The sequence below is a fragment of the Sarcophilus harrisii genome, chromosome 5 (genome assembly GCF_902635505.1).
Source record: "Sarcophilus harrisii chromosome 5, mSarHar1.11, whole genome shotgun sequence".
Lineage (NCBI taxonomy): Eukaryota > Metazoa > Chordata > Mammalia > Dasyuromorphia > Dasyuridae > Sarcophilus > Sarcophilus harrisii.
Window position 1 is genome coordinate 229,853,989 of NC_045430.1, and position 17,813 is coordinate 229,871,801.

The 17,813-nt window shown below is 37.7% G+C and overlaps 1 protein-coding gene across 9 annotated transcripts in view; it reads right to left on the minus strand.

The window, feature by feature from the left end:
• KIAA1217 (KIAA1217 ortholog) overlaps positions 1 to 17,813 on the minus strand; it is a 563,370-nt gene that overhangs the window by 187,158 nt on the left and 358,399 nt on the right. The window lies entirely within an intron of this gene.

Here is a 17,813-nt window from a genome sequence, read left to right on the forward strand (position 1 = left end):
TAAGCTGCAGCATTCTATTTCTAAGTCTATCACTGAGATTACTCTGAAAATCAGTAAGGTAGTATTATAGAAGAGAAATAGTGGCACAGTTGGGCAGAGATTTAGTTTTGGTGACTGAAATCCCATAAGATTTTTTAAAATCTCTATTCTTTCTCTTATCTACCTTGCCCATCAGCAGGGAGGCTCTGCAAATAGATACAGCCATATTGGAACTGATTCTCAATTTTAATGATGTCTATTGCACAGGGATTGAGTAGAAATGGGAAGAATCAATCAAATTGCTGCCCACATGAGCCCGATCAATAGAACTCAATCTATTTCAATGTACTCAGTATCTACAAAATGCTACACAGGACATAGAAGAAATGTAGCACATTAACCCCTATCCTCAGGGAAGTTCCAAAGTAGTCAAAAAGATAAGACAAATGAGCAATTTGCAAGCAATACTGGCTAAGATATAGTTAAATAGTCCATGAACTGGATGCTCTTCATTACTTTAGTGAATTTGTGATTTCACCGATGTGGATACTCCTTCCATCAATAGAAATTGCATCCTATTCATTCACACCTTCTCATTTTATGTGACTCATGTTCATGTGCTCCTATAAAATCTCCACAGGGGTTTTGGTCAATGTGCCCAGTGACTCTAAGTAGCTTAGTATGATGTGGGGACCAAAGAAACACATGAGTAGCCTATTTCCTCTCCCTTATTTAAAAATTCAAAGTTCTTTGGCCTATGATGACCCATTCTGAAGCCCAAATCCTAAAGCTTTACACACAAAACAAGTTCAGTTCACAAATTCATCATCATTAATATTCCAAAGAATAAACAAGAAAAAGCTCAGATATATAAAAGTATAAATTTTACTATGCATATCAAGATTTATTGGTTTGCTAAATTTTCCTGTCTGTAATGTCTCTTTGGCTGAATTGCTTACATATGAGTATATCTAGTCCTTTCTTCAAGGAGTTCCAAGATGAAAAGTAATATATTCCCCTGGTTGGTTTTTGTTTGTTTGTTTTGTTTTACTGAGTCAATTGGGGTTAAGTGACTTGCCCAGGGTCACACTGCTAGGAAGTGTTAAGTGTCTGAGACCAAATTTGAACTCAGATCCTCCTGGCTTCAGGACTGGTGCTCTATCCACTGCACCACCTAGCTGGCCCAGAATCCTCTTTTCTTAAAGGAAAATAGACTAAGTAGCATCTGACTGCTTCCATGATTCAACTCAGCTAGGAAAATAGAGACTTTATATTTCTCAGGTAGAATGTAAGCATCTTAAGGGCAGAGATAGTTTCATTCTTGTTTTTGTATTCTCAACACCTCACAAAGTGCCAGGTATTCTTTCTCCCTCTTCCATGCATCCATACAGGAAACTACTTGCATGGAAAGATTCTGCTCATTCAATTTACTGTCTATAATTTATAATCTTGGAGAATTGTCTGAAGCATTGTGAGGTTAATTGATGTGGTGAGGGTCACTTGTTATATGTCAGAGGCTTCTTGGATGCAGGACTTCCCAACTCCAAGCTCTGTTCTCTACCCGCTACACCAGGCAGTCTCTCATGATGCACACAGGTGGTTAAAAAACATTTTCTTGAATTGATGTCCCAACCCAGAGTGGTAGAATTCCTGACTGGTCAAAAGTGGAGATAACCCATGCAATTATTCATTTGTCCTTGGACTATGATTGTTTACAGCTTGAACCAAACAGCTGGTTATGACTAAATTGTACCTTTTTCTAAATTCTATTTGGACTGTATGAAGTTAGTCCCGGTATTGGAAGAGGAATATTATTTTGTCTGGAAAAGCAACCTTGAAGATCTTACTGGTGGTCTGAGATAGCTTTATACCTTCCTTTCAATGAACAACATAGTTTTTGAAGGGGTGCAATAAATTAAACCAAGAAAAAAAGGACTTTTGTAAGAGAAAATCTTTTCTTTGTCTCTGACCCTAAAAAGATACATTAGGACAAGCTAAACTGCCAGGATATGATACTAACTTTTCCTAAAATGGAAGCATTTACAATATTTGCCATGTGGATTTCTTTTACTTTCTGCAGACAAAAAAGGACAAATCTTATGGATGTCCCTTTCCTATTGTTAAAAAAAAACTTTTAAAAAACCTAAAATAAAAAAAAATCTAAAACTAAAAAAATAAAAAATTAACCCTTCAAAAGATAAATCAAAATCAATTATCTCTGTTCAGATCCATGCCTGAGGCAGAGACATATGTTTAAAAAAAGGATCTAGAAAGAAAATAACTTCTTTCTTTTTCATATATATTCTCTTCAAAATACCAACTCTTTTATAATTCCCATGTTTGAAACTTTCACTCTGAAAACTCGCTGCCTTTTATTGTCATATGTTAGAAATCTCCTCACATACAGAATTCAATGTCCTCTAATCACATCTCCATTTGCTGCCAAAATGTCCTTGAGGTTCAGAGAAAAGGCAGCTTTCTTAAGCTTGCCATTGTTAAATGTGCTAATATTTTATATATGAAAATAATCAATTAACTGGTTATTTATTGCATCAATTCTGTATCCAGGAGTGTAACAGATACTAAATGGGGTAGGTGGGACCACAAAAGAAATATAAGTCATGAATCCTGCCTGCTAAAGGAGCTGATGGTGTGGGTGAAAAGAGGATGTTGGGAAAAACAGATGAGAAACAATTGAAGAACAATTAAATATTAACTGTGTTTCATTGACTATAAATTGCAACAGGCAGAATCTGCCCTGAAAGATGGGCAGGATTTGGTTTGGTTAGCAATAGACCAAAGGGAGGCTGGGGAATGATTATGGGTAAAGAAAACTAAAATTGATAAGAGTAAATGATATTTTTCATAGTGTTTTCCATACAGAAGTTGTAGAATACAATGGAAAAAATGCTATATTTGAAGTTAGAGGACTGCCTTCAAATCTCAACTGCATTATTAACTACTTATGTAATCTTAGATATGCAATCTCTCAAAGTCTCAGTTTCCTTGTCTATAAAAGTGAAAGTTAGACTAGATGGACTATGAGGTTACTTCATTTCTAAATCCAAGTTCCTAGAATCCTCACATCAATCCTATGAGATTTTTATAATAAGAATTATTTCCCTATTTAATATATGAGGGGTATAGCCCAAGGTTCAGAATGGGTTTTTAGTTGGGTATATCCCAGAATGGGTCCAGCCCAGGTCCTGTATTCTTTTCACTGCACTGTACTGATTCTCTGTTGTGATTTGCATTTCCTCCCTTATGTAGATGTCAATCACTCAGTCAATAAACGTATATTATAATAAGCAAAAAATAATATGACAATAAACATATGTTAAGAACTCATCAAGTGCCAGACACCATGCCATTTTCTTTTATCTGGTATTTCACAGGTTGCAATCTTATAGATACATTAACTCAGTTTGTTACATAAGAATTCTATGGCTAAAAAACTCTCACTCCCATTTTATAGATGATTCTCATTCAACTGAAACAAACTCCTTAAGATTTGAAACATGGTTGTATTTGAACTCTTGTTTTTCACTCATTTACCTTATATCAAATGAGATGTAAAAACCCTAAAGTATTACTATAAGTTAGTTTTTGTGACAGCTCTAGTCATTTTCTCTGATTGTGCTCCATACTTGGAATGCTCTTTATCTTCATCCCTCTTTATTTACTGGTTTCTCATGTCTTTCTTTAATTCCAACTAAAATCTCATCTCTTTCTGGAAGCCTTGTCAACTCTTAATTCTAGTGCTTTCCTTGTTGTTATAATTTGCTTCTTATCCTGTATTTAGCTTGATTGTGTATCTATTCCAGTTTGTTATCTCTCATTAGATCATGAACTCTTTGAGAGGAGGAATCCTTTTGCCTCTTTTTGCATCGTCAGTGCTTAGCATAGTGCTTGGCACAAAGCTGGTGATTAATTTATTGTCTTTTTATTATTAATATCAATAATATAATTATAGTTTGTTGACTGACTGATTTCATTTATTTTGTCTTTGTTTCATATAAATATATGCACATCTACATATATATATATATCTTTATTCTGTATATACTTATATGTGTAAATGTTGTCTTTCTCCAATAGAATGCTCCTTGAAGGCAGGGATTGTTATATATAAATTTGTCTTTGTAATCAGTATTTTACAAATAATAAATGAAAATTAACTGATTACCTTGCATTCTACTTATTTTTCTACTCATCCTTAGAAGCTCCTCAAGGGCAGGGACCTTGGGGATAGTTTTTTATCTTTAAATATCCAGCACAGAGTAGATGATTAATAAAATTTTCCTGGACTGAACTGAATGAGAAATTTTGGCTTAGGAATCAGCACAATCTCTACACTGTCAAAGACAAACATCTTGGACATACTGTACCTAAGAACTCTGACCAAGAAAATGACCAACCACAATTCTAAAGGACTTCTGATGAAGCATCCTGCCTGCCTTCTGAAACAGAGGGAATGGATGAGCCTGAACACAAAATAAGACATTTACTGCATATGGCCAATGAAGGAATTTGTTTTGCTTAATTACATGTGTTCCTTCCTTCCTTCTCTCTCTCCCTCCCTCCTTCCCTCCCCCACGCCATTCAGAATCTTTTCCAATACACTTTGCGTTAGCCAGAAAGTAGGACTGTGTCCTCGAGAAGCATTTTATATCATACAACAGCCCTGTGAAGTGGGTACTAGAGATGTTACTATTCCCATTTTATAAGTGAAGAACTGATTGAATGCTTGGAGCTCAGCTTCTGAAATAAAAACTTATTGCTCATTTCTATTAGACTCTTCTTGACCCCACACTGGGTTTTATAGGCAAACATATTGAAACACAAATACAAGCAGAAATACAGATGGCCCTTACGTTCAAAGAGTTTAAATTCTCAATATATAAAAGGAACTGAGTAACTGGGGATTGGGTGGTAGTTGGAATGAAGGTATTATAAAAAAAGTCAGTAGAATTTGGAAGCCAGCTAATAGAGAAATAATCACATGGCTAGTCTGTGCTTCCTAAAAATAGAAGTTTTAAAAGAAGTCAGCCAGTCACAGGAAAGATAGGGAGGAATGGGGAGGGAGGGACTTCTAATGCGTGAAGTCTTGGGATGAAGTAACTTTTGGGGTGGAGAACTGTCTGGAACATTGTTGAAATAATCTGGGGGAGTCAAGGGTGTAACCTGGAGGGAAAGGAGGTGATTTGCCTATAGTTTCACAGCTGAAGATCAGGGGCAGGATTCAAACTCACTGGACTTCAAAACCAGCACTCTTATCATTACATTGCCCTGCCTCTCTTGCTGGAGTGAACCAGGCAAAATATCCAAAGAGATTTAAATGTTTAACGTGACTTTTTCCAATGGGGCTACACCAATAGCACAGACCGTACAATAATAAACCCAAGTGTGGAATCTCGGATGCATGGAAAACTATTACCTTCATAGTTGACTTGATGGTTCCCAATGGCCAATTTTGCCCAATTGCTTACATTTTATAATATGAGTAACCCCTAATGAGAAAACCAACTTCTCTAAAGCTTTTCACTCAAAAAATGTTAATAATACCTAATATTGGCCATCACTCAGCAGTTAAAAGATTCTTAAATGCTTGTTTTCCTAAGAATGAAAGTCAAGAGTCTGTATTCTTAGCTGAAGCTTCGAGTCTCTTTGAAGTTTTTCTGACAAGATTGTTTCCCCAGTAGTAAAACATAATGGATGCAGAGTGCTTTAGTTTTTAAAATATAAGGAAAAAATTTAAAGGCCCCCAATACAAAAACATAAATATATCTTTTAGAAGAGGAAAGATTAAAAAAGGGGAAGAGGAAGGAAAAGAAGGCAAAGGGAAGAGAAAGAAAGGGGAAGGAAAGAGATAGCAAGGAAAAGGAGTGATAGAGGAAGGAAAGGATAGGAGACTTCCAGAGTAGGAATTTATTTGGTAGTAATTTATTTGAGAGTAGATCTGCATTGGCACATATAGGAACCTATTTAACAAAGTTAGGGCCTTTTTATCTCTAATTCACCCAATCATTCATCAAAGCATCTCTCAAGAGGAAACTTCTGAATCATTAAAGTATAAAATTCTTAGACCTACCCATTGGCCACATGAACTCACAAGAGAGTTTGGCGGTATCCTGTTAGCTTCCTGAGGAAAGTGCTCTATGAAGCTGGTCTGGCAGAGAGAGGTTAGAATTCGAGTGCCCCATATTTTGGCTGGCTAAGATGCTTGTGGGATTACCTCTTAGAGCCAATGAGTGGGCTGTGTGCCTATCTGGAGCAAGCAGCAAAAGCCTGGTGTGAGCACAAGTATATGCTGAATCCTGACTCTACCAGTGTGATCTTAGGCAAGTCAAATTCTCTCTGGGCCCCAACCCCTCATGAGTAAGATGAAAAAGCTGGAATAACCTTCAAGGTCCCTTGAATTTATGATCTTATTATTGTAAATTATAGAAAGATTTGGCAAGCCTGACCATTTCTTTCCCTTGCCATTCATTTTCCATTCTCTAAAACAAAATATCACCAATACAGGCAGAATTTATGGACTGCATACAAGGGTCCCATTTTCTTCTCCAAGTATATTTTATGAAGGACAATAGCCCACTAGGGATAGTATCACCTAGAGACTACAGGAGACCTTGGTCTAATGGGGAAAAGATCACTAAATTTGGGGTTTCTAGTCTCAGTGGTTCTAATTGGTTCTAAGTGGTTTCTAGCCACCAACTAATTGGGTGGCTTTGGACAAGTCTCTTAAAGTTTCAAGGTCACAGCGTCCTCACCAATAAAATGTGAAGACCAGATGAGAGGATTTCTTTCCATTCAAAATTTAACAAGGGGCCTCCTAACAGATGTCACTTAGCACCTGAGGGATTCCAGGAAAATCACAATGAACTCTTTTAAACTCCTTTTCCTCCACTTATAAAATGAGGTTTTATTAGATGACCTTTGTTTCCTTCCAACCCAAGATCTCTCATCCCATGATCCCTATAACTACAAAACATCCCCTATCCTAGAAAAGACTGAAATTTAATATCCTTCTGAGGTTACAATTCGGGAAGGAACACCTCTTTCTAAAGTATTTGTCCCATAAAATCTGCAGTATAGAAATGCATTGCTAATGCATGAGATCTTGTTTCAGAAAAGGAAAGCGCAGAGCCAGGGTTTGGGGCCAGAATTATAGAACTGCAGAATGGGAGAACTTTTAAAGATTAAACTTGTCCAACTCTTCCTTAAAACATTAATTCCTCTAACTGTTGGGAACTTGCCTGCTCAGGTATCCATGGAAACACCATAAGCTACCATCTGATACCCAAATTACCTTCTAGCTATTTAGAATGAGCTGTAATAACTCACCCTTCCAAATTCAGCTACAGTCAAAGCAAATAGGTCCAAAGGCCATCCTATAAACCATGTGAAGGGATTGAAGGGCTAACGTTCTCTATGTGAATATGATAGCACCTCCTTGATTCAAAGCAAACTTAACTCTTGAGATACCCACAGACTTTTAAACTGGACCCTTTGAGTTTGATGAGGACTCTCCTCTTCGAGGAGAAATGATGAAATGTGGGAGATACAAGTGGAGCAGAATAGAAAGGACTGAAAGGACTTTAAGACAAAGGTCTTCTGAAAACATTTCTTCTTAACCTTGGATGCTCTTTTTTCTTCTCGTGGCTAGAATACTTAGGATTTTAGATTGCGATTGTTTCTCTCTTCTTTTTGATGGACAATGGAGCACAAGATTGTTTTCCTCTTTTTGTCATGAATGTCCAACAGTCATTCTAAATCTTCTTTCTTCCTCTCCTTTCCATGCCTCCCCAGTTACCTTGCCAGACATTCTATTCTATTTCCCCAGAGGAATGCTACTTCCTAGAAATAGATATGAGGCACTGTAGTCTTACCATTTTTATTTTCTATACAAGTATATTGGCCTAACGTTTTTAAATCTTCCCCTACATTTTCTAGTTTTGGTCATTGATTCTTGGTGGAAAACCATGGATAATATTTCCTTGAGCTTCATGGCACAATGTATAGAGTACCAGCCCTGGAGTCAAGAGGACCTGAGTTCAAATCTGGTCTCAGATACTTAACACTCCCTAGCTGTGTGACCCTGGGTAAGTCACTTAACCCCAATTGCCTCAGGGAAAAAAAAAACTCTTCTTGAAAGGCCATGTTCTCTAATGTTCAAAATAGACAATAAGCAGGAATGTGATGTGTTCATTGCTAAGTGGTCATCCAGCTATTGTTTGAACAACTCAAAGGTGAAAGAACTCATCTGCCTTTTGATTCAAATGGTTAGAAAGCTCTTTCTTAGATACAGGACTCATCTTTTAAGGCAATTAACTCTGCAGCCTTTGGATGGTTCCAGTTGGTACATAGGAGATCCCTCTTGTGGAATATTCTCAACAACATAATACTTGCAATTTAAAATTAGAGGGAAAGAAAGATGCAGTTCTATGACTTGTCCATCTTAATCAACTAAATAATAGCTATTAACATAAAGGCAGAGATGGCATGGTATAGTAACCTGAGAGGTGCTCTTGGAATCAGGAGGAACTGGGTTCAAGATTGTTTTCTGATATCTATAAACTACAGGATTGGACAAGCCAAATGACCTCAGTGCCAAAAGGCAACTGTTTAAGCCTACAAGCTATTACCAGTAGGCATTGGTACAGAAAGTTTCCTCACTTGAGAAGATACATCAATAAAATCACAAATCAGGACTCAAGCCCTCAAAAAAAATAAAAGAATCAGTAAAACCCCATGTATTTGAAATTTTTGGACTAGGAAAATGGAACTCTCAAACTGGACTTAAATAGTAATTGTGTTAAAGAACAAAAGGTCATCAACCGGGGCATATCAGTCAGTTCAATTTAGTCTTTATTTTGAATAAACCACATTGCTTTAATGCGGTTTTACTTTGTTTCAGGTCCTCTTTCATAGGATGCCAAGATAGATGCAAGTGGAGGATTACTGAATTATGGTGAAACTTTCCCTGTGTGCTGATGAAGTCAGAGTGACTCACTCATTATACTCATTAAATTTATATGGTTGGTATAAGAATGATGTTCAGACATAACACTTTACCTAGACTGTTTACTTTTTTGTGCCTCCCCAATATGTTTTTTTTAATTCTGATAACAGTCAAAATTCAGATTTAAAACCAAGAGAAATTTTTAAGTTGCCAGCACACCTAGGTTAAGAGTAGAGAAGCACAGGGCTAGTCTTGCCCCGAGATACCATGGTAGATATCCACGATTAATTGTATGTGCCAAGGGCCTTCTCACTTTGGAAGGGCTTGTTAAGAGCTTATACTCCAGTGCTTTATCCATCAAAACTCAGCTTACTTCTGTGATATAATGAGGCATTAGAGTAAGTTACTATGGTTGTCCTACTATTACATAAAGATAGATGCTAAATAAATATTTGTTGATTGACTTATGATGCTCATGTGGATTAAGGATATTTTTGAAGCTAACAAGACATGGAAATAGCTATGGAGAAGAACAAAGGGGCCTGTGCTGTGAATAGATGAAAACCTTGGGTATCAGGTACTATTATTAGGTTCTTTTGTTTGGAGATCAACCAAATCAATAGCATTTATGAAATACCTATTATGTGCCAGGAACTGGAAATATAATGACAAACAGTCCTAGTCCTTAGGAATCTTACATTCTACTAAGGTATAGACTTATATAGACACTATACCTTATGCTATATAATCAAGCTGACAAGCATCTATCAAAAGTCTAATATATACAAATAAAAGCAATATGTAGACACTGACTGGTGCACTCATTCAGGAATCAGGAAATTGGAGGCCAGTGCAGTCCTATGAAAGGAGCCCTGGAAAGGGAGAATCAGAAGGAAGGACAGTAACATGATTTTGTCCAAGTTGGTTGTGTGGTTGTATCATACCTGAATACTTTGTGCTAGGACAAAGATCCTAGATCATTTTTTCCCCTAAAAGTGGAAAAAGCTAGAAGAGTAATATGTCAAAGTATCTCAAACCAGCCAAACAGAAGAAAATAAAATCAAGAGAGAGAATAAAATAGATGTTGGATGCTATGAAATCTTCTAAGAACAGACTACCTATTCATGTGTCCTACTATGATGCCTTATTGTTTGTGGAGACTATATCAAAAGTATGCAATTTCTAGGAGGTTGGTCTTCTCAAGAAAGGAAGATTTGAACATGGACCCAATAATAGATTGTTTATCATATTCTAAGACCCAGACTAACTATTTGCATGAACTCATCACTAATTAATTTTTTGATCCAAGCAATTCAGAGACCTCCTAAGTCATGAAAGAGTTCTAATATACTTTGGGGAGAGGGAATTCCTTCATTGAAATGATGAAATGATTGCTGACATTTTGTAGTGCTTTAAAATTTGCAAGGCACTTTATGTACGTTGCCTCATTTGATTCTCAGAATAGCATGTAGAAGTGCTATAACTTTTTATCATTTTATAAATGAGGAAACTGAGGTACAGAGAAGTAGCAGCAATCAATTAACTCTTGGCACAATGTTGGGGAATGGGTGAATTAAAAGAACAGGAAAATAAAAAGTGATGTTAACAACCAGGCACTCCCGACAAGGCCAAAGGCTACCATTTTGAATTCTCTCTCAGGGTTAGTCTCTTTGCTGCCAGTATTTACATTTACCAATCTCATATTTGAGGCAGTACAATGAATATATAGAGCCAGTTTCAGAGTCAAGATGACCTGGGCTCAAGTCCTAATTTGGCCACATTCTGATTAGATGACCTTCCTTAGTCAAGTCCCTCAACCTTGCAAAATAATTATTTAAGTCTAGAAATTGTGAAACAAATAAATGGAAGGGACTTGTCTCATTGGGAATTCAATATATTATAAAGTGACAAGTGTGGCTCCCCAAAAAAGATTGTCCTTCAGTCATGACTGACTCTGTGACCCCATATGAAGTTTTCTTGGTAGAGATACTAGAAGATTGCCATTTCCTTCTCTTGCTAATTTTACAGATAAGAAAACTAAGGAAAACAGAGTGAAGTGATTTGCCCAGGATTCCACAGCTATTATTTGAACGTAGATCTTCCCAATTCCAGTCCTAGTGCTATATCCACTGCTCCACCTATTTTAAAGGATCTGTGAACATGGAGTTTCTTTCCAATAACATTTAAGCTTCTTGAAACCAGAAACTATCTCATTTTTGCATTTATTTCTTCAATGACTAGTAGAGCGCCTAACTTTGAAAGTGCTTAACAAATGTATGCTCATATGATTCATTGTGACTGGCTATCTCAGTCCTCAATCTCATTAGTAATGGAAGATTTGTGAATATGGCATATATTCAAGATAGCACCATGGTCTACATGATTTCTACCACATACCTATGATTTTACCTGAAGCAGTAAATAGTATCCACTTCACATGGAAAAGGGGTTTTCAATAGTGATATCAACCTATGTGAAATCAATATTCTACTGTGTTAAGAAACTCCTTTCTCCCTCACTAAAGAAGAGTAAATTTATTAAAAGAAGCAATAGATTTTTTTAAAATTTAAAGACAATTTTACTACTTGTTCCCTTGGGAAGATAATCAATCAATTAGATAATACATTTCATTATGATTTTTTTAGATGGAACTAATTGTTCATGGTTGTGTATATTTGCTTCACAAATACTTGAATGAAAATTTAAAAAGACATTTGTTCCTTTCACTAGTAATCTCTTTGTCTGTCTTTGTTATTTCTCCTAGTAAAGGTATTAGAGCAGTAGAGAATATAGTCATGATGTTCAGCAAGGTGGGTGAAGGAATTTGTGAGAGGAGAAACAATTAGATAGAATAGAAAGGGTAAGATTGCTGACTTGGAGTCCACGTGATGCAAGTTCAAATTCCATTTCAGAAATGTTCTATTTAGGGGATCCTGACCAAGTCATTGTACCTCTGCCTACCTCATGTTTCTCATCCATAAAATGAAGACAATAATAACACCCCACTTCAAAGGGTTGTGTGGATCAAATGCATGTAAAAGTGATGAAGAAGAAGACTGTATTCTTACAAAGATTTTCACCCCCATTTTTGACAGCTGTTTAGCATGGAAGGGCCTGAAAGGATCAGTGAAGGAAGACAAGTATGGAGCTTATCGTGTATTCATCTAAGCAAAACGCCCATGTGTAGTAGTTCTGAGGAATATGCCTATTTGTAGAACTGTTCTACTTAGTGGTACTCAAGCTGAGTTTCACATGTGGGGAGGGAAAAGGGCACTTAATTTGGAAGCAGGAGCCCTAGGTTTGAGACTTGTCTGCGCTAACTGTGAGATTGTGTCACAGGTCAGGAGTTCTTAATTTTTGTTCATGTCATGACCCCATTGACAACCTAGTGAAATTTTATGGATCCCTTCTCAGAAAAAAGTTCTGTCATCCAATTCATAATTGAAGGATATAGTACATTTCAGTGAGAGGTTAGTCAAATTCAAATGTAATGTTCTCCCCCATCCAAACTCATGAATCCTCTGATATCCATCCACAGACTCTGGCATCCATGTACCCCATGTTAAGAATCTTAGGTCTGGAACTGGAAGTGATTTAGTAGATCACGTATTTCAACCTTTCTCTTTTAAAAATGAGGGAACAGAGTCCCAGGAGCTGATATGATTTAGCTACAGTGTAGTTGCAGATCTGAGCTTTAGACTCAGATTTTTGTGACTCTAAACTCAATATTCTTTTCTCTGTCTCCTTGAGCAATTCATGCCTTCCTCACAGTTTTGTTACCAATTTTTTAAAAATGAAAGAGTTGGCCCAGATCATCTCTAAAGTCCCATCCTGCTCCAATCTTCTGAATGAAGTGGAACTTTGAAAAGAAAACCTCAGGGAGGGAAATTCGGTGTAGGAAGGCCTTAATACAGCTGCACAAATAAAACAGTGGATACAATCTTTGCCTGAAATCAATCTTGGGGATAGTCCTTATGGCCTCATGCTCAAACATTTATATACATTTTGTCTGTCAATCATGGACCAAGCCTGGTGGAATTGGGAAGTTCAGAATTTGGAAGAAGTTTATAATTTTGTGGGGAGAGAAAAGGAATAAGAAATTATTTTTAAAAGTCTTCAAATATAGATACAATATTAAATATCAATCTACCTCATTCTCAATACACAGAACTCTGGCTTTATTTTGAGGATACTTCTGTACAGTCCCCTCAAAGGTACCCTAGCCCTCTTTCCAATATGCTGTTAAGTGCTGTCTTCTTCCTTTAGAATGTAAGCTTCCCAAGAACAGATGTGTTTTGTTCATTTATATTAATGTTCTCAGGCTTAACACTGATAGTAAACACTTAATAAATGTTCTAATTTTCTGTGTCCCTTTCCCTGTCTCTATCTTTATCTATTCTTTCCCCACCATCTTCTCCCTCTTCCTCCCCATCTCCCTTTCTATAACTCTCCCTCTCTCTGTCTCTCTCATACACACACACGTCTGTATACTAACATAAAAATGGGTAAAGACCAAACCACCTTAGGTATACCCCAAGTCTAGTCTTTAAAATTAATCTCTGTTCTCTCTAAAGCCTACTTACACAAAATAGTGGAAAGTGTTTCCTCTAAAACTTAGTTTGGTGAATTATCCTCCATTAATTCAATCTCATAGCCCTTCTCTTCTAGGTTTCCATATCAATTTCTCCCCCCTCTTCCATCCAAAGATTATCCTAGACATTATTCATGATTTTCACCTGTAAAAACAGAAAGATGTTTGGTCTGGAGTCAAATCAGACGACTCAGCAAGTTGAACAAAATACAACTGTAGTTTTTGTTTCCACATTATTCTTCATGGTGTGAATTATTTCATTATCAGATCAGAAGACTATGGAAGTGGGAGAGAGAAGTATTCATTTCTCAATAACTTTACATCTGACCAGAGATAACTACAGGGCAGCATCAGCTCCATCAAGAGATAGGTAAATAAGCAGGCTGGAAAAGACAAGAAAGGGCAGCCACTGTCTCCTCCTCCCTCCAGCTGCGTACCACGCACTCAGATATTCCTTCCTTCCCCCCATCCCCAACCAGTAGCTTCTTCATAAGTAAGTGATGGGGTGCCTAGCCACTGTGGAGGCATGTTTCTTCATTACTTAAATCAGAAGATTATGAGCTTCTTGAGAATAAGGAATTGTCTTTTGCCTTTTTTCTATACCCAGTGCATAATCTCTAACACATATTAGGTGCTTAATAAATGTGGATTGATAGAAACACAAATGAAGGGAGGCTGTTTCAAAGTACTTTTCAGACCCCAAACCTATGCTAGAATTCTTCTTTGAAGGGTCTCATTCTTACTCAGTATGGTGGGAGAGGGCCTTAATTAAGGTAGTAAACATCCTAGTTAACTGAATGTTTGGGAATGAAATGAGAAAATAAATTCATGGGGAAAAGAAGGGAAAGAGAGATAAAGCACTTCCTCTTTCATAAAATTCATTGAGGGATTTTCTTCTCTTTTGCATCCTCCCCTTCCCTTTAATCTGGTTGAGCAATTTCACTGATGCAGGGAACTTCCAGTGTGGGCTCTCCCTTTTCTAATGCAAATCCTTAATGCCGGTAATTTGGAGACATGGTTACCTGGAGACAATGAAAAGGGACTTAGGTAGTATGTTAGGGGAGAGTTGAATCTAGGTCTTCCTAACTCTAAGCCTAACCTTTTAGCTTCTCCATGCTGCTTTATTTTCTCTTTTTTCTTTTTTCTTCATGGTGTGAATTATTTCATTATCAGATCAGAAGAGTATAAGAGTGGGAAGGAGCTGGTAATGCAAAGTATTCACTTTGAAATGGTCTTTACCCATTTTTAAATTCAAGCAATGAAGGTTAAAGTGATTTGCCCATCACAAAACTAGGAAGAAATTTTAGGTACCTAAGGCCAGATTTGAGCTGGTACTCCATCCACTGCACCATCTAGCTGCTCCTGTTTTCTTTCTTTAACTAATCTATTAGCAGAAGATCAAAGATTTAGACTTGGAAAAGACCTTAAAGATCATCTAATCTGATCTCCAAGTTTTACAGATGAGGGAATTGAGGCACAGAGAGCTAAGAAATTTGCCCAAAGTTACAAAAGTAGCATCAGAATCAAGATTTGAACCCAGATTTGAGGACTCCAAATCATTGCTCTTTCTACATCTCCTCCCAAATCTGTGAGGAATGAATTAGGTACAAAGAACTATTTCTTCTTCAGTCATAGAACAAGGGAAGAACTAATGGAGAAGAACTCTTTAAAATGTTCTCCAGCCATGGGAATGTACTTTACTTTAAAAGATGAGAGACTTTTGCTTGCAGCAAGGACATGTAACATCCCACTCACTTTGCCATTAAGTAAAGCAACAGACACACCAACAAATTTCGTGCCTGGTGAATCTGTCCCTCACCACCTTTCCCACACTGCTGCTCAATGAGGAGTCTTATTCCTGATTCCTTCCTTCCGGGGCATCTTTCTTTTTAATTCTTCTATACCTCCAGCTTGATATTCCCATCTTCAGTCAGCTGGACTTGGGTCCCATCATTCCTTCCTGGAGGATGCTTCCAAATGTATATGACTCAGGTTCCTTCTTTCAAGGAACCTTGAGTGAAATCCTTCCATCCCCAACTCTCAGCAGCCTCCTCTGCTGTTCAGCTCTTCTGCTCTCTTCTCCTCCTCCATTAGAATGTAAGCTCCTTGTGGGCAGAGACTGTCACTTTTTCCCTTTGTATTTGTATTTCTTGCACCAAACACAGTTCCCAGCACATAGTTTACTAGTTGCTCTGTTGCTTGCCTGCCTGTTTTGCTCTCTGGGGCAGTGTGAGAGCCCTGGGCAGAATCACCCCCCTCCAGTGGAAGAACATTCCTGTGAAACTTGAGACAGCTTCTGTAAAAATGTGAACCTGCCAACAGCAAGATTCGTCTACTGGGAGACATTTCAAGAGATCAGGTGAAGTTACACAATGTTCTGCTCCAAAGCGGGAGGATCCAATGTCCTTGCTGTGGCCTCAGACCTGCTCCCGAGGAGGCTGGGCTGCTTTTCCAACTAGGAGTGTCTGAGGACAGCTGGCCATGGCCCCCAGCATCATCTAAATTCCTCTTCTCTCTCTGGGGTGGGCCTTTTTTTTTCCACAAAAGGCCTCTCCTACATGATTTTCCCTAGATGTTTTCCAACCTACGGGCTCCATGCTGAGAAGGTTCTGGCTTCTCTTCCTGCCCAAGGATTCCTTCCTGCGGCCCTGCCCAGCTCTAGGAAACAGTAAAGGGCACAAGGTACTCAGGACAATCCAGACGTCCTTAGATGGGCACAGGGTTTGGACTTTCCTATGCTCTGAGTTTGACTGATCCCATAATTAGTTCCCATAAGAATTCCCAATTTTCAAATAAAGCATGTGTTATTTGCCTTAGAAGAACTAAGAGAAAGGCAATGTCTTGAGGCCTAAATTTCCAACTCTAATCTCTATTTCTCCCCCCAAAAATAATACCTAAAGGGATACAATCAACTCTACAATCTAGGGGGAAAATATATCCTCTTAAACTTGGAAATTTGGACTTTCCACAATCAAGCTTTTACCTTCCTATTCTTTCATATTCCTGTAATTCCCTCTCAAGAATTTTATATTCCAGACAAACAAGCCCACAAGCTGTTCCTAGAACTCAATATTCAATCTCCTGATTTCGGGTATTCACACATGCTTGTCACCATTCTTGAAATGCATCTTCTTTGACCTCCCCCTCCCTGCACCAGTCACCATATATCTGGGTCTCTCAAAAACCTGATTTTTGTTTAAGATGTGGCTGAAGTGCTACTTCCTCCAAGAAGCGATCCCCGATCTCCACATCCCCACCTCTCCTCCTCTCCCCTCCACCTTCCGTTTGTTCTAGTTCACCTTGACTATTCATCCCCATGTACATGTCATGTCTCTCCCACACACCTACTTTGAGAGTAGGGACTGTTTTGTGTTTGTCTGTGTCACCAGAACATCAGCTGACACATAAAATACTCTCAGTAAATGGTTGTTAATCTTTAAAAGACTTTAAAACTAGAAAGACTCTAGTGAAATCACAAGCATAACACCAAAGGATGTTATGTTACCCACTTCCGGATGGACTTAAAATGTAGAATAAGACATGTTCAACTAGACGTAGCCAATGTGGGAATTTGTTTTGCTAAACTGATATTTGTGGTGAAGATTTTGAGTTGATTTTCTTGTTTTTAAAGTGTTTAAAGAGGCAGCTAGATGGTGTAGTGGATAGAACACCAGCCCTGAAGTTAGGAAAACCTGAGTTCAAATCTGGCCTCAGACACTTATTCCTTCCTAGCTGTGTGAGCCTGGGCAAGTCACTTAACCCGAATTGCCTCAGGAGGGGAAAAGTTCAATTTGGTGGGAGGGAGAATTTGAAAATAAATTTTAATTAAAAACTTATAGAATGGAACTGTTTGAATCAGAAAAACTTTCCAGCTAGCTTTCTGTCTATATGCCAATAAACAACCAAATCTCAGGGAACAGGAACCAAAGAGGTTTTATTCTGTTTGTTTAGTCCAATTATTAAAAAAAAATGCACTAAACAACTCTGTGCTATTTCTGATAGAAAATACTATTGTCAAGATGCTACATTCCACATTTGGGAGTGGGATGGTAGGAGAGGCGGTATGTTAGGGGCTACACATTTGGCTGTAGAATAAAGAATGTTGTGATAACCTTCTCATTCCCCTCACCCACTCCCACATTTATATTTAAGACACAATAGGTGGGCAAGGAAATTATGGAGATGTCTCTTCGTTTTGCATTAATTATAGAGTCTATAGAAACCTCCTAATGAGTGGGAGAACTAAGAGAAGCAGGGTACATTTATACAGTTTCAAAG